This window comes from Arvicola amphibius, chromosome X (assembly GCF_903992535.2).
Source record: "Arvicola amphibius chromosome X, mArvAmp1.2, whole genome shotgun sequence".
Taxonomy (NCBI): domain Eukaryota; kingdom Metazoa; phylum Chordata; class Mammalia; order Rodentia; family Cricetidae; genus Arvicola; species Arvicola amphibius.
Genome location: NC_052065.1, coordinates 121,562,313 through 121,581,122, shown reverse-complemented (window position 1 = coordinate 121,581,122; position 18,810 = coordinate 121,562,313). Strand labels below are relative to the sequence as shown.

Below are 18,810 nucleotides of genomic sequence, written 5' to 3'. Positions count from 1 at the left end.
AGGAAAGTTGCAGAGTATTATAGGCTGCTTTCTACTGTGCGTGGCATGGTCACTGCACTCTCGAACTCTCAGAAACTGTGATTCTCAGCACCAGGCATGTACAAGACTGAGACTATTAACATTCTATCACAGAAGAGAACAGATCACAAGACCCCGCCCTCACCGAGTATGTAAATGAAGTTAATGATTGCTAGAAAAGGGAGAGGTATTTTCTTCAGTGATATAGCCACCTGTAAGTTACACATGTCCTATGCATAACCCCTCCCCCATGCTCCTGTAAGAAATCCTAACTAAACTCTATGGGTTACCAAAAGGAAAAGATATGACAGCGAAGGGGGAACGAGTTGGAAAGAATGGTATCAAAGGGAGTAAGGGCCACAAAAGAAAAAGTTATGGCATAAATATGACCAAATACATATAAATAGAAGAAAAGCTCATGATTGGGCAGTTATGTTGGTGGAGGTTTCATGGGTACAGCTTTTGGCATTACTAGGAAGTCTCACAGCAAGCTCCCTGATCCTCTGACTCTTACAAATATTTTTGTCACCGTCTTCCTCAGTATTCACTGAGCCTTAGGTACAGAAGTGTTTTGCAGATGTATCTGTTAGAACTGGGCTCCAAAACTCTGTGTTTTGATTGGTGTGATCTGCTGTAGTGTTCTCCATCTGTTGGGAAGAGAAGTTTCACAAACATATCGAAGTGGATGGGGAAGGGAAACCCATGAGGCCTCAACACTACACAAAAACAACTAAGGGACACTAAGGATGGGGGAAACAGTCTTTGCCCGGAAGAGTACACCAATTGCTTATTTTATACCAAATGGTTATCTCTGAAAACATACATACAAGTAACATTATACAGACTGAGCAGGTTGTATTTAAGGATTTATATGTACACATACACACACGCACACATATACATGTATTACGCAAATCAATTTTAAAAAGATGGTACAAATTTGAAAGAAAACAAGGAAGGGTATAAGGAAGGGTATTCAGGGAGGGTATTCAGGAAATGAAAAAATGTAATTATAATCTAAAAAATAGAAGAAAATTTTATAATGAAACCCATTTTAAAAAGTGTAATACTATGTCTAGTGATGACTTAGGTCAGATACTAGAAAAAATATTATGGAAATTAAAGATAGACCTTGTAGCTAATGGGATTTTCTAGCTAAATTCAGCATCTATGGGGGACACGACTGAGGTCAATATGAAGCCTGATCTTGCCATGACTCATGAACTGTGTCTTTTTCCCTTGCTCATTATGATGTGCCTTCTTCTGTAATAAACTCTAGCCCCATGTATACTGATGTTTGGTACCAACATCTTCTGGTTAATTATTGATGTTCAAGATGTCCCAAATATTTTCTTTTTTTTTTTTCTTTTTTAAATTTTTTTATTGAAAATTTCCATCTCCTCCCCTCCTCCTCCCTCTTCCCTCCCCTCCCCTCCACCCATACCCCCACTCTCTCCCTCTCCAGGCCAAGGAGCCATCAGGGTTCCCTTCACTATGTTAAGTCCAAGGTCCTCCCAACTCCCCCCAGGTCCAGGTAGGTGAGCAACCAAGCTGACAAGGCTCCCACACAGAGCCCGTCCACGCTGCAGAATCCAAGCCCATCACCATTGTCCTTGGCTTCTCAGTCAGCCTCCACCTTCGGCCACATTCAGAGAGTCTGGTTTGGTCACATGTTCCATCAGTCCCGTTCCATATGCTTGCTTCTTTAGGCTCATTAATGATTGTTACATCTTCTATTTATGACAAAAATGTACCAGAAAATTTATCAGTAGCTAAATATAATACATATTTAATTATATATTTCATACCTACATCTAAAGAATAAAATGCTGCAAAGCAACAAGTACTATAATCATTCTCATAATTCTTCATTGTTACCTTCAATGACATTTAACAATAATAAAATGATTTATGAGATTTAACCTAACCCTAGTGCTAACCCTAAAACAAGGTGAGGCTAGAGAGATGGCTTAGCAATTAAAAGGGCACACACATAAATAGACAGACAGACAGACAGACAGACAGACAGACAGACAGACAGACAGACAGACAGATAGATAGATAGATAGATAGATAGATTTTAAGAAAGACATAACCGGGTGGTGGTGGCTTTTAATCCCAGCACTCAGGAGGCAGAGGCAGGTGGGTCTCTGTGAGTTCAGGGCCAGCCTGGTCTATAGAGCGAATTCCAGAACATATATAGAAGAAGAGAAATATATTAGAAGAAGAGAAAAGGACCTGCAGCGGGGACCTCAATCCCACAAAATATAATCCTTGCTGACACTACAAAGAATCCTTTAATTGTTTTTCAAAATCACTGTACAATGTCTTTTACATGTCTAAACAAAAATTAGTCACCTACCTCCATATTTTTAAACTCAAACCAGCCCCCCACTGCCATATTTTTTCAATGTTAACTGAATAACAAGCAGAAATTACAGTAACCACCCAAAGAGAAATTGCTTTCTTTTTAAATCTTGCATCTAAAGTAGCACTCGGTAGCTACATCAAAGTCGAAATATATCATTAGGAAAGTATAATATAGAACTTATCTCAAGTAGTAAAAATCACGAAGTTAGTATTTATTTCAATACCCTTCTAAGAACACACTCTAATTCCAATAATGCAATTTTAGAATACTTAAGTAACATTAATATCTGTGTCTTTACCTCAGCACACAGTCGAAAATAGCATAGCAGAACTGTAACTTCTGAACAGGAAATCCTAAGAATTAAAAAGACTAAGAGAAGGAAGGCAAACAGGGAGTGCATATGAGCAGACCTAAAAACAAGCACAAGATTTAAATTTTTAACATTACATAGAAAAAGACTATCACACAATTCTCAAATGTTTTTCCTTCTCTACCCCCTACTCCCACTAACCCACCCTTTTCTCATCTTCCCCTACCCCTTTCTGAAATAGGATCTAGGATCTCTACATAACTCTGGCTGTCCTGGAACTCACTTTGTGGACCAGGTTCATAGAGATCTGCCTACTTCTTCCTCCCAAGTGCTGGGATTAAAGGTGTGTAGCACCATTAATCCTTTAAACTCTTTATTCCAAGCCTTCATTCATCCACATAGTACTAAAAGTAATCTCTTACTAACATATTTTCAAATTTTAGCCCCACCTTCTCTAGAAGTATTCACCACTTTTTACCCGTGTTTGTTTACATTACTAAGTTTAAACTTGAGACTCATCAATATCTCTACACAGATTGAAGTTGTCATTTTAGAAATGAAAGATTTGTAATTGCCATAAATATTGCTAAACATATTATATACCAGAAAATGACAGACTCAAATATGCCTTTGCCTTTGAAGCTCTAAAGATGCCTCTCCAACTATGTCTTCATAGTGTGGTGCAAGGAATTCTATTAACTAATCTTTCAAACAGGCATCTTTTAAAAATATGTGTGTGGGTTGTATTTAGGGCAAACCAAAAGAAATCAATGACTACCTTTGTCATTGGAAAGCTGAACTGATTACATAGGAAAGAATAACAAACATCTTTAAAAGCCCCCTGAATCCGAGCATCGAGTAACATGCTACTCGTACAGGCATACGAGGGAACTCAGCTGCTCAGGAAGCTAAGACAGGAGGATCACAAACTCAAGAGCAGCTTATGTAACTTAGTGAGGCTGACTCAAAATTAGTAGTAAAAAGGAAGGCAGAGGAGCCCCTCCTTTGAATGCAGAAAGCCCTCATTCCAGGTCCCAGTATAATTAAATTAATTAATCAACTGTGGTTCATTTTTAAAGCTGAGAGTATTGAGAAAAACCATTAAATTAGTAAATACTTCACTGAAGTATATTATGAAATATATTTGGGTGTGAGGATAATAAGCAAGGTTAGAAGGAATATTCTCTAATTAATAAGCATGTTACAAGTTGTACACACTCCATTTTCAATGTAGAAAATATTGATTCTCATTTTGACACCTTTTGAAAGATTTTTTTTCTGAAGTTGAACCTAGGGCCTTGGAAGTGTTAAGCAGGCCTTCTCCCATGGAGCTAGAAAGGCAGCATGAAAGCCCCAGAGTCGACCGTTTGCCTTTCAAACCAATTTGTCCCAGTCCTAGTTCAAAAGTCAGGCCTTAGAATGGACATAGCTAATTCTGACTTTTGAGGACTTAAAAGATTTGTTTGAGCCAGGCAGTGGTGGCACACACCTTTGATCCCAACTCTTGAGAGACAGAGACAGGAGGATCTCTAAATTCAAGGTCAGACTTGTCTACAGAGCAAGTTCTAGGACAGGATTGTTTGAAAGACTACTACGGTTAAAAAAAGTATTATAAAAAATAATAAAAACATAGCTACTGCATTTTACTTCTTTTTTAAAGCTAATGTTTTTTAAAAAAGTATTTAGTGTGTGTGCGTGTGTGTGTGTGTGTGTGTGTGTGTGTGTGTGTGTGTGTGTGTGCATGTCACTGTGTTAGATCCAGTGGAGCTGGACTTCTAGGCAACTATGAACTGTTTCATATGGGTGCTGGAAACAAAATTCAGGACCTCTGGAAGAGCAGTAAGTGCCCACAAGCACTGTCACTACTGACTTTTGCCTATTGCCTTTGTCTGTCTCCAAACCTCTCCATAGCAATATGCTAGCTGGCCAGTTTCTAAATCCAGCTAAGAACCAGAAAGAATGAAAGGGGTAAAGCCAGCATGATGGTGCGCAACCTTAATCCCAGCACTCGTGAGGCAGAGGCTGGCGGAGCTCTATGAGTTCCTACAGAACTAGTTCCAGGACAGTTAAGACTACACAAAGAAAGCTTATCTTGAAAAAAAGAAGAAAGGGACGATAGAGAAGAAATGAGAGAGTGGTCATCAAGCTAATGTAGTAAAGCTCTTGCCCATACTTTTGGAGGGTCTTGCTCTATGTAGCCCAGGCTGGACCTGTCCTCATGCTCTTCTTTCCTCGGCGTCACAAATTGCTGGGATGGCAGGGGTCACAGGCATTTGCCATCACACACAGCTGACTTTTCTTCTTCTGAGCATAGAACCCAGGGCCTGTGCATCCTAAGCAAGCACTCTACTACTAGGCTACCTCCCCAGCTCAAGCTAACGCGCTTTGAAACAGAAGGCACAGTTACTCATTTTGCAAATACATATCAACATAACCTTATCATAATTCTTAAATCACGACAGATTAAAAGTAGCAAACAAAACGGTATAAGAAACAGGTATTCTGACACCAGATCTCATAGTTGACAGGAGGAAAACAGAAAAGGACTATGTACAGTTCAGTACACATGAAAACTCAAAAGCCAATAAAGCCAATAATCTTGCCACTTTTAAACATGACTCTAATGGGATTCTCTATGAAGATTTACTTTAAAAAAATCAATAACCAGGGTTTGGGGCTGGAATGATAGCTCAGCAGTTAGGAGTACTTGTTGCTCTTCAAGAGGACCCAATTCAGTTCCCAGCATGAAATGTTCCTTTGGAAGGGCAATATTAAAATATAAAAATCAGATCTCCCCTTTCCATATTTAGGTATCTCCCACCCTAGGGTTTCCGTATGCCTGCTGTCTCACAAGGTTCAGTTAAGTCCTGGAAAATGTCTCTAAGGCATGGAAAACAGCTTACCAAGAGGTTACTTTTCCAATTTTAATTTTTTTCTGTGTGTCTATGTGTGGGGGTGCAGGCATGCCACTGCACTTGTATGGAGGGCACAGGATTACTGCTGGGAGTCAATTCATTCCTTCCATAGATTATTGAATTCAATGATCAAACGCAGGTGGACCGGCAATCTCATTGACCTCTATTTATTTATGTGGATGTCTGCTTAAGTGTGTGTGTGTGTGTGTGTGTGTGTGTGTGTGTGTGTGTGTGTGTGTGTGTGCCCGTGCCCACAGAGGCTAGAAGACTGTGTCATTCATAGCTACTAGAACTGGAGTTACGGGAAGTTGTGAGTCACCTGCCACGGGTGCTGGGAACTGAATTGGGTCCTCTTGAAGAGCAACAAGTACTCTTAACTGCTGAGCTATCATTCCAGCCCCAAACCCTAGTTATTAATTTTTTAAAGTAAATCTTCATAGAGAATTCCATTAGCGTCATGTTTAAAAGTGGCAAATTAAATCTGTTCCCTAGGAAATTACCCAAAGCCAAATTAATATTTCCTGAATGAAGTAAAAATAGATGAAATATTATACAAGAATTTAACCTCTTTGAAATGATAGAAAGTTAATCAACAAAACTAAAACTTTGAGGTTTTTACTGGCATGAAGAAAGCCCTATGTTCAATCCTACCAACACAAAATTTCTAGTCTTTATAAAATATGTATATTACTATAAACTAAAGCCATTCTACTATGCTGTACAACATTAGAACTTACTAATTTAATTTTATTTTGGTACCCATCATCTATCTTCCTTGATTTTATCTTCGAACATTGCACACAAGTCCTGAACCATTACATTATCACTGAACTATTACCATATAAACATGCACTAGTGTTATGGATTAAACCAAACTTGAGTTTATTGAGATGTGATACTCACCAAATATGGTTTAGAATGTAAGAAAGTTGCAGAAAAATACAGCCAAAGGGTAAAAGACTACCAAGTATAATAGTTGGCTTGGAAAAAAAAAAAAAAACTCCTTTTGGGACTCACAAGAGGAGACTCTTGTGTTTGAACTGGAAACTCAAACTGTTTAAAAATACATAAAGCAACAATAGGAGTGAGTGAGACAAATTCACAGACATAATGACAATACAATTCAGAATCCTGAAACTGAACAACACATGAACGTCATGTGGGCTAGGACTAGAGCACCACTGTGCAATGAAAGTACAATGTAAATAAAAATATGATACATATTTATATATATAGTTTTTAAGGTTTTTTTAGTGGTTACATAAAAATATAAAAAGTAACAGGTAAAATCATTTTAAGAGTATATTTTATTTGCTATAACAGGAGTCTATTTTATTTGCTATAACAACTAGCCTTTGAAGTCAGGCGTGGCGATTTACACACAGGCACGTGCCATCAAATCCCGATTTTGCTAGGGATTGAACCCAGGACTTCTTGCTTGGTAGCCGAGCACTCTATCTACTGATCTCCAGATGCAGCCCTGGGTATTTGCTTTTCCAAACGCATTCTAATATGAAATAGGCATCTTTAAAAGCTCCCTCCAAATTTACCTAAAAAGTTACCTTCTAAATAAATTTATCCATGAATTTGTCAACAGTGTTCAATTTTTTTTCTTTTCCCTGTTTTCTGTAGAACTCCATTTCCCACTTCATTAGGGTTTTTTGTTTGTTTGTTTGTTTGTTTGTTTGTTTTACTTCTCTCTTCTCCGCCTATATCTCAAACTAGTTTTGGACAGTCCTTTTGCAGAGCGGGCACATTTAGTCTTTGGCGGGCATCTGCTCCTTTTCTCTTATACACAGAATTAGGCTAACTTCAAATCTGTAACTGATCATCCCATTTCTCGGTTGTGTCTTTGCTCTCTTCTCCCACTATAAAAACATTTGCAGTCCAAGGCAGTTGATGTTAGCCTTTCTAGACTATGTCCTTTTAATTTTGTCCATCAAAGATAAATGTCCTGTGATGTGGAATGTCTACTAAACGGTGTCTTAAAGTGCTACTGTCTTTACTTTTTCTTATATCTTCAATTCAAAAATGATTTTAAGGTTGTTTTTATTGGTATTTTTGTATTTTGTGTATACCACATACACGGTAAGGTGTTTCAAGCATCAGTCAAAAGTCAAAAGCAATGTTGTGAAAGTTTACCTCTTCCTTTTCCCCAAAGTACACTCCCAAAAATGTTAGTGGTGCTGAAACTCCAAAGCAAAATGCAAACAGACTCGCCAATAAACCAAAGGATACAGAAGCTGATGAATTTTCCATCCAAAGAATTAGATTCATAATAAAGATACCAGTGAAGACAATTCTGAGGAAAGGGGTGGAGAATACCATTACAAAATATACTGCCAGAAAAATATTATAAACATATTTAATGCGAATGTCAGAACATTGTTTTGGTGAGAATAATTAATTACAATGTTAAGCCCTCGAAACATATTACATCACAATGCACAAATTGGTCCTTGAGCTGAGACTTAAACATGCTATCACGCAATAGCAGTTGATTTACAAATATGATTACAAACCTCTCGTCTTTACATCTTCAAAATCTAGCAAAAATAGAAATAATGTATAGATTAATATATCAATATACAATATAATGAACCCAATGAAGAAGCGACATATATGGAAAACAGGTTTTTGAAACCCAGACTGAAATAGGCTGTGTGATGCACTCAGAATCAATAAAACAAGTGCTAAATGGACTAGCTACAAGAGCGGCAATACTAATTGTGTCTCCACTTGTTCCAGATAAATTTCCATACTGTTCAAAGTGTCAGTGTGGGGATGACTATGATTGTTTTAGAATACCCAAAATACAAACTTGAAAAGACACAGACAAAGACTAACTTATGGAAGCCTCTGAATGTTAAGGAAAACAGACTTTATTCCATCAAAATCCAGGATGAATTAAAGAGGTATTCATCCTGTTTAGAGACACTCCTACTTTCAAGAGCTCCCTCTCACCTTTCCTAATCTACATTTTTCCTGCTCAAAAATAAAATTAAAAAAATGAGCTGAAGAGGTTAAAACTCCACTTTGTTATAATTAAGTGAATTTGGGGGGGGGGAGATTAATGTGTGGCAGAGTGCATGTGTGGCAGGTGGCGATCAACCTGTGGGGGGAGATGACAAAAGAAAGCTAAACATAGAAAGAGTCTGTATAATGTGGCAATTAAAACCTAAAGGGGATGGTCACAAGATATAAAGACCTAGCTGACAAGAGTCAGACTAAAGATAGCATATTGAACTCATGTCGCATGAATTCTAATTGATCTTAATAATAAAAGCCCGAAATCAGATATAGGTGTTGATGCTGGAAGATCAGAGAAGCAGAGCAGCCAGACACTAGTTCTTACCTCCATTGAATCCTGAGACCAAAGGGGCGATCTTGTCCTCATGAATCCTCAGACTAAATGTTCTGAGCTCCTGTCTCCTCCTGCCTTATAGTCCTCTCTCTGCCCAGCCACGTCCCTTCCTGTCTCCACCTCCCTAGCGCTGGGATTAAAGGTGTGAGCCACCACCATTTGGCTCTGTTTCTTTTTTAGACTGATTCAATCTCGTGTAGCCCAGGATAGCCTTGAACTCAGAGATCTGTGTGCCGCTGTCTCCTACCGGCTGGAATTAAAGGTGTGTGCCACCACTGCCTGGCCTCTATGGCTAACTAGTGTGGCTAGTCTGATATTCAGGCAAGCTTTGTTTGTTAAAGCACAAACAAAATATCAGCACAAACTCATGCATTTGGATCTGCTTCCTTTTCAAAACCACGATAAAAATACAGTAAAGGAATTATAAAAGGTCATAATTGCAAAACTTTAGATGTTATAGGAAAGAAAAACATTGGAACAAATTTTAGCTCTAAATAGTGGTCAGGTAAATAGTAACTAAATCAATATATCTGAGAAAGTTGCCTTCCAGCCTCATAGCAGGGAGGGCTGAGAGGCAACTGAATTTATATTGAGAGCTCCAAAAAGGCTGAGGAATGTTCAGAGGCCAAGTCCTCCTCTAAGCATGCATAAAAGGTGACTTATGAAAGTTAGCCTAAGAAGCTAAGAAACCTACAATTTTTTGTACCCACCACAGCCTAGCAACCTCCCTTCCCCCACCTCAGCAGAAGACTGAAGGGTCTACTCTCTTGGGAAGAAGCCTTCAAACGCAGGAGAATAATTTTCAAAGTCTATCATAAGGCATCCTTGGAGCAATTAACAGAGATATTACAACCATAAAACAAGAAGAGGAAATTTTAAGGACTTTTGAGGTAATAAAAGAACTCTTGGGAGTTAAAAATATGACAAGAGGAATTAAAACCTCAATAAAATGGTTGAGAGATATATCTGATAAAATGCCTTAAAGAGAAGCTCAACAGAACAGCAAAAAGCGCAACAAGAGGACAATAGCACATGCAAAGAATTGCATGAACAAGCCGGGTGCAGGAGCTGAAGGTGAGCGCACCACACCAGGTTCGTAACAGGCTCTATCTACGGAGCTTGTTTGATACTTTTCCGGAAATAACTCTTCCATTTTAAGTTCCCTCAGGTCCAGTCCAAAACTAGAATCCTAATGCTGCTTTCTTTCCTGCCCTCTCTTTTCAATGCCTTATTCAAGAACATTGCACTGGATACTTGTTCTTCTTTAATTATAAGTTACAATTATAAGTCATTTAAAACAAATTTCCACTATTCTTTCATTTTACTGTTTGTACTTCACCCCCACACACACACTTGTATTTAAGGTCTTTTCTAGCGAGACCCTTTCCAGCAGGTGTATCTGTTCTACTCTTTAACTGGATATGCTTTCCTGTAAATGCACCTTCAATTTCTTTCAAGCAATAACAAAGCCTCTGCTTCCTGTCTTTAAAATGTTTTGTGCCTTATAAGGAAGCCTGGTTTTCCATGATTTAACCACACTCCCCAAAATGCTTTTAATACCTTTCTGTTCTAATGAATTTGTTTAATCATAATATTCCTTTGCCAAATTTCCTACTTTTGAGATTCATTTCAGCTGTTATCATTCCTTAGCCAGAAAATTACTTCTCACTTGACAAATCAGAGCCTCCCTTCTTAGACATAAACTCAATTAAACCATCTCAACAATTTTCCTTTAGAAAGAAAGCTCTAGAATGTTAATATGAGGTTTAATAAATCTATAACTATTCTGCAACATCATGTTTTTGAATTCTGAAAATTTCCTACTATGTCAACCTTATTATTTCTAGTCTTTTAATAGCATGTGATAAGCAGAAAATTTAAAGTTAAACTTGAGTCTCCAGGGTCCATCTTCCACATGAAACACTTCTATACATATTCATCAAGTATCTGCTGAGTATTTACATGCTAATCTTTGATGTTCAAAGATAGATAAAAATCTTGCTTTTAAGAAAAGATAAACTAGTAATAGCCAGACACCACAGACAAACACATTACAATGCAGTGTGGGAAATACTAGCGCAGACGAATGAGCAGAGGGCACTGAGACACTCGAAGAAAAGGACAAAACATTTTAAGCTCAAAAACCAATTTCACAATCCATCAGTTTACTTCTCTAAACAACACTGCAACATGGGCACTAGAGGCAAAGAATTGGACATTCAGAGAAGCTATGGGACTTACCAAAGTCACTCAACCAGTGCTGAATTTTAGAGTTCAAGCTTTCTTCCAGTTGAATGTCGCAATATATACCCATCAAATCATGTTCCCTCTTCCTTGTCTATTGCTTTATGTTTTCTTTCACAGAGCTAGGATTTAACCCAGTACCTTGTATATGCTAGCCCGTCACTCTGTTGTTATTGATTTATATTGTTAGTCTAGTATATATCGCTTTTAGGGTTACATAGAGCAAAGGCTATTATTACTAGCATATAGCCTTTTTGCGCATAACCCTAAATCCATTTATAAACTGAGAAAATTAAATTCTCCTTCACCTTAGTATATTTGAATAAATAATAATTCTAGTACTTTATGATGCTTATCATCTGCGTATGATACCCCATAAACCACATCTGGTTTCTGAATTTACAACTGCATTCTGCTTTCCAGTACTGAGTAGAAAACAGAAACTTTATGTTTTTCTCTCCACTTATACAACAATTGACTCATAAAAGACCTAAACTCTGAAGCTTCTACAGGACAATATAGGGGGAACCAATTCAAGATCTATGAAGAATAAGACACCAATAGCTCAGGAAACAGTTACAAGACTTGATCAATGGGATTACGTCTGCAGTATGGAACAAAATATTTGCCAAATATTCAACTGACAGGTGTGTGTGCGTGTGTGTGTGTGTGTGTGTGTGTAGTGTGTGTATACATATATAATATGCAAAATTAAGGCAAAATACCAGATAATCTTACTAACAATGACAATGGAGATGCTCATATACTTTTCTTTTTTCCTTTTTTTATAAAAAACAGTTGTTAGGGTTACAGTTTTGCTATGTAACACTATGCATAGTAACCAAACTATGCAATCACCACAAGTACCCATAAGCAACCGATTGAGCAAAACTATGGTATTTTATTTAGCCATAAAGAAAAATAAAACTATATTGGCAGAAAATTGGATGAAACTGAAGATTAACATGTTAAGTGAAAAAGCCTGTTCCACAAAGAAAAGTATGGTTTTTTTTTTCATGTAAGGAAGGGAAGGAACAGAGATAAAAATGTCACAAGATACATAGAAAATAACAAAATTATTAAGTGTAAATCCTGATTAATATTATGTTAAATGTAAACTACTGCCATAACTTAAAGAGAGAAATGTCAAAAGTAGAGGAGGAACAATAGAAGAACATTTTGAAGAAGAGAGGGGAAAGGAACCAAGAAACAAGGACTTAATTAAGAGGCAGGGGCGTATTCAGACTCCGGGAGGGAAAATGGAGGGGAGTTAAGAGAATGTTTTACAAGATGGTGCTGTATCTCAGGGATAGAGTATTTGCCTAGCATACCCAAGGGCTTCAGTTACATTCTCAGCATCAAAAAAAAAAAAAAAAAAACCCAACCAAACAAAAACTGTTTCTCTGAAAAAGAGACAAAATTTGAAAATACTAAAGGAAATGGAACATAAAAAAAAAAACAAGATAGCTTGGCGTTTAAGAGCACTGGCTGCTCTTCCAGAGGACCTAGGTTCGATGCCCAGCACCCACATGGCAGGTAACAAAAAGATGGAACTCCAGTCCCAAGGGCTCTGACACCCTTTTCTGGCCTCCGTAGGCACTATATACTTGTAGTACACAGGCTTCCATTCTGGAAAACATCTACATACCTAAAACAAAAGTAACAGAAATGCTTGGGAAGAGAAAAGTGAGACAGGAATATAAAAGGTGGGGAAGGCAAAGAACAAATAGTCGTTCAAAAAGATCAATTTAAAGAAATATACTAAAAACCTAACATATATAATCGTATTTGGCAAAACATAATTCATAATTAGTATAAAATGTGAGACAACTTAGTGATCACACAAGTCTGAGTAGCACTGTGTGGTATAGTTACTTTTGAGCAAAACTGCTTGGGCCTAAATTCTTCCCATCCTCCCATGGATGGCCTTACGCTCTGACTCATGCATTCAACACTGACGGCAATCAGTGGGTGATAAAGAAAAAGAAAAGGTATGACCTAGGGAGGGTGATGTGGGAAATCTGGGAGAAGTTGGAAGAAGAAAAGGAATAGGTATCATCAAAATATCTTGTATCCATGCGTGGAATTCTTGATAGATACATATGATAAAAACTTTAAATCATTTGTATGGGGAATACAGAGATGCTTAGCAGTTAATAGTGCTTCCTGAACTGGATGTGGGAGGCAGAGACATGGAGATACTTGCAAGCTGGAGGCCACCCTGGCTTACACAGCTAGTTCTGAACCTGCCAGGGTTACAAGGTGAGAGTCTGTCTCAGTAACAGTAAGCAACTCCTTACAAACCCTGTCTGTATAAAGTGAGCACTAGGCAAGTCTAGGTCACCCATGGTAAGACCTTGTCTCAAAAAAAAAAAAAAAAAACACTAAAGGACCAATGGCATGTCCCCTCCAGCAGAACTGGCTGCTGCGCAAACCTGATGGTGCAAATTCAGTCCCTGGATCCCACACTGGAAAGAGAGAACTGACTCCCAAGAGTTTTCCTTGACCATACTCATGCTGTGACACAACCATACCCACACTTAAACACACACACACACACACATCACTTACACAGTTATGTGCATATACTCAGGTGCATATGCATGCACACACACAGATAATAAAAAAATTACAGAAATAAAAATGTAAAAATAGAATAGGAAAAGCAGAGGAGTGATTCCTGTTCTTCAAAAAACCCCAACCCAGCATCCACATCCATCTCCCAGCTCACCACTGCCTGGAACCCTAGATTCTGGAAACCTGATGCTGTCTTCTGGTTGGTGCAGATGCCAGCATTCACATGCACATACTAACACACAAGCACACAGACATCCATATAAAATAAAAAAAAATTTAAGAAGCATTTGTTTTTAAAGTCTCCACGAGTAAAATGAACAGGAAATCAGATAATGGAAAATAAAAAAGATGTGAGAAGCCATGCAGGCAGTGAGAAATGTGAGAAAAAAATAATTCACACTACGGAGCCCATGAAAGGGTCAGAAACTGATAACAGCAGGTATTCTATGAGTAACGAGAAGAGGTGGGAAGTGACTAAAGGAAGAGACTTTTGTGAAAGCTTTTTGAGAAGTGGGGACTTCTATTTCCTCCCTCCCTTGCAGCAGATATCTGGAGGCGTCTTCTCGGTGCTAGAGAACAGCAAAAAAGGCAAAAGAAATGGCTACTCTGAAATGCTAAAGTAGCCAAATGCACACTAAATTTTGCAGGTTTAGACACTCTCTGTCTTCTCCCACATATCTCTTAGAAAGCTAATGATCAGATAGTAACTCCCCAGACAGGAGACTAGAAAATATGTCTCTTGGGAAAGTGACCAAATACTTAAACCCTGAAGATAATGTCCTAAGAGGTTTCCAGAAAAAAAAGAAAAAAAGAAGAATAAGGTGGAGAGTCATAGAAGCAAGATACTCGATGACCTCCTCTGGTCTCTACATAAGCACATATACCAGAGAGAGGGGGAAGGGAGGGAGGGAGGGAGGGAGGAAGGGAGAGAGGGAGGGAGGGAGAGAATTAATACAAAACAATAGCTAGAGAGTCTGGTTCAACATACAGTGAAGATCTGAGTCTCCACATGTCTCTATATGATGTTGATAGTGTTTATTATCTTATTCCCAGACATTCAACAAGCTCTCCATATGTAGCCCACTCTGGCCAAGACCTCGTTATTTAGAATAGGCTGACCTCAAACTTGAGGTGAGCTCCTGCCTCAGTAGTCTCCCAAATGCTGGGATTGTGGCATGCACCATTATGCCTAAATATTCCCACACATACATACATACATATATACATACATATAAAACAGCAGTTGTCAGGCCTTTGGGAAAGACATGAAAAATAGAGGCTAAAAATAACTTTCAAAATTGGAAACTAAACTAAACTCAAAGAAATGACACTATTCATCAAAAAACGAATACGCAGTTAGCTCGTTAATATCTTAACCCATGAGACACAGACAAGATGTTTTGGTGTGTATGTGAGAGAGAAATGCACCCTGTAGGCTGAGGTGTTTCAACACTTGGTCCGCAGTTGGTGGTGATGTTTAGGGATGCTATAGCACTTTCAGGAGGCATAGCCTTGATAGAAGATGCATGTCCCTGGAGAGGGCTTTGAGAATTCACAGCCTTAGCCCACTTCCAGTTTGTTCTCCCTCTGCTTTGGGGCTTATAGTTGAAGATGTGATCTCCCCGCTGTCTGTTTCAGGCATTCTCTCCATCCCTCCTTATCACCATGGACTCTCCTTGTGTGACCGTAAGCAAAAACAAAAACAAAAGCAAACAAAACCCTGTCCTTACTATAAGTTGCCTTGCTCATAGTGTTTTATGACAGCAACAGAAAAGTAACAAAATATACAAGCTAGGCAATTGCTGTGTCAGTAAGAAGAGCTCTGTCCCTGAGAAGCGATATTTTAAAGGAACGTTCAGAAAACCGAAAGATTCCCAACATGGTGATGCACGCATGTAATTTCAGTACTTGAGAAGCTGAGACAGGAAGACTGACTCAAGTTTGAGCCTGCCTAGGGCAACGTAGCAAGACCTTGCTTCAGAAAAACAAACCAAAAATGAATAAATTAAAAACTCAATGGTCATAATGCAAAAGAAGCAGTAAAAAAAAATCACAGTCTAGAAAATGAAACAAAAGCTGGGTGTTGTGCTTCAAATTTCAGTACTTGGGAGACAGAGGCAGAGATTGCTACAAACATGAAGTCAATCCGGCATACATAGCAAGTTTCAGCCCAGCAAGGGCCACATAGTAGTGAGACCCTGTCTCAACAAAACAAAACAAAATTTTAATCGGCCTTGGGAAAGATCCCAATAGAAAAGTACCTGCCTTGCATGTGCAAGGCTTTGGTTTTAATTCTCCGTGCTGTAAAAAAAATAAATAAAAGTACTATAAGTCATACAAAACAAAAAGCACATCTATAAAGAAAACATTGATAAAGAGGATGCATTCATGTTCACATCTTTTGCTATACAAAAGACAAACACTACAAGAAATAGTTATAAATGCTATAGCAGAGAAATGACTTGTATACATAAAAAACTCAAAATTGGACAAGAAAGAAGCGAAGTAGGAGTGGGTATGGATCTCAATTGCTAGAGTATAAGAGTAGCAAGCACAAAGGCCACTGTGATTCTCAGAACTGCACAGAGCCGAGTGCAGTAGTGAATACCTAGAATCCCAGCACTTGGGAAGTGGAGTCAGAGGGTAAAAAGTTCAAGGTCATCCTTGGACACATGGCAAGTTCAAGGATAGCCTGGGTGACCAGAGACCCTACCACAAAAAAAAGTCAATAACAGAAAAGGAAAAAAAAAAGAAACTTGTAGATAGGTATGGTGGCACATGCCTGAAATTCCAGCTCTAGAGGGATGTCTTAGAGTTTTATTGCTGTAAAGACACACCACGACAAGACAGCACTTATAAAGGAAAACCTTTCATTGGGGCTGGCTTACAGTTTTCAGAGGTTTGGTCCATGACTCTCAGGGCAGGAAAGATGGCAGTGTGCAGGCAGACATGGGGTGGAGAAGTTACGGAGAGTTCTACAACTTGATCCACAGGCAACAGAAGCAACTATATCCCACACTGGGTGTAGCCTGAGCACGAGAACTCAAGGCCCAGCCCACAGTGACACACTTCCTCCAACAAGGCCACACTACCTAACAGCGCCACTCCCTATGGGTCAAGCATTCAAGCACATGAGTCTATGGAGGCCATTCCTGTTCAAACCACCACAGGGTCTAAGAGTGGAAGATTGTAGACAAGGAAGTGTGGAGAAAAGAACCAATTAAAAAGAGGTAAAGATTTAGGATTGTGAGATGGCTCGGTGGATAAAAGCACTTGCTTTGAAGTCTTCTAGCCTGAGTTTGATCTCCAGAACTCACATGGTGGAAGAACAAAACAAGTTCCTGCCTGTTGTCTCCTGACCTCCATACACTCACCATGGGACACTCTTGCAACTGAACACACTCAATATATAAATAAATAAGCATAAAACACACACACATATATATATATATACTTGTAATGAAGTTTTAAAAAATAAGTAAAGATTTGAGTAGACACCTCACTCAGCATGAGACACTCTTGCCCTTGAACACACTCAATAAATAAACACAAAACATGTATATTTGCATATATACATACTTGCAATGAAGTTTTAGAAATAAGTAAAGATTTGAATAGACACTTCACATGCCTAGCATGAGCAGTGCTCTGGGTAGAACTAGGAGTGAGGGGGGGGGGATAGAAGAAGAGAGAGAGAGAGGGAAGGAGAGAAGGAAGGATGGAGAGAGGGGAAGGATGGAGGGAGGGAGAGAGGAAGGGAGGGAGACGGGTAGGGAGAGAAGGAAGGAAAGTGGTCGTCTTAGGAATAGAAAGGAAGGCCTGAGTGATTTATAAGCAGTAAAAAGAATGGCTTCAGTGAAAAGGTAGAATAGATGTCTAAGAGAAGAACAAGATCTGAATGAGCCAGGCTCTAAACGAAATGAGAAGGGGACAGGAAGGATCCCAATAGTGGTAAAGTAGCCTTCCAATCTTAGTTTATGGATTATTGCCTTTGTGAAGCCTTCCCAGGTGTGTCAAGCTGAAGCAGTCTTTTCTTCCACGGTACCTCCACTACATTTAATACATACCCTTGTAAGCTCTAGGCTTTCTATCAAGTAGAATTTGTCCGAGTTAATATTTTACATACATTTTCACTCCCTCCTCCGATCTCAACAATGCATTAGCTCCTAAATTATTCAAAAACAGAATCTCAAAGTCAAGTTCTATTTATTTCTCTCAAGGTACTTACTAAATACAGTAAAACAACAACAACAACAACAACAAAATCTTGCAGTAAGAAAGATCAATGAATAACTATCCAGCGCAGTGACTGATCCTTTTTCTAAAGCATATACTTTTAAATGTGTTTGCATGGATAAATACATGCCATGCACATACGTGCCACAGCATACATGTAAAGGTCAGAGAACAACTTGTAGGAGTTGGTTCTCTCGTCAATAATGTGGGTTCCTGTGCTCAAACTCAAATTTTCAGGCTTGGCTGGTAGGAAGCATTCCTACCTGCTGAGCCACTTCCCTGGACCCCACAAGCTGGCATTTGTATGTGTTACCCCGAGAATTACAGTGACAAATAATGACACTTGCACTGGCAGTTTGTTGCCAAATATATTCAGTTTCCTATTCATCTGAGTCTTGAACTTGAAGCATAGCTGAGTATATCTGCAATATATCTGGAAAGTTGTCGAGGTCATGACTTTCTTCCGTAGGTGGGTTAAGCCACTCACCTCAGGAAAGACCACCTATTCTGATTCGAGCATATGGTACAGAAAACCAGATGGTTCCACTCACAAAGAGGGGAAGCAACTAATTATGCTAATATAAGTCAGTCAAAAATCCTGAAGAATACAGATCTGATGTGCAATTTTATAATGTGTAAAGTTGCAACGGTCTTAACCTTTTCTCTGGAGTGTGAATAAGCTGCATATAGATGAGAATGATTACCAGTGACCACATCACTGATTACCAGTGACCACATCACTGATGTGTAGCATGTAGGGGACTCTACAGAGTCC

General features: G+C 38.7%; 1 pseudogene; it reads right to left on the bottom strand.

The window, feature by feature from the left end:
* LOC119804474 overlaps positions 1-18,810 on the bottom strand; it is a 65,667-nt pseudogene that overhangs the window by 8,131 nt on the left and 38,726 nt on the right.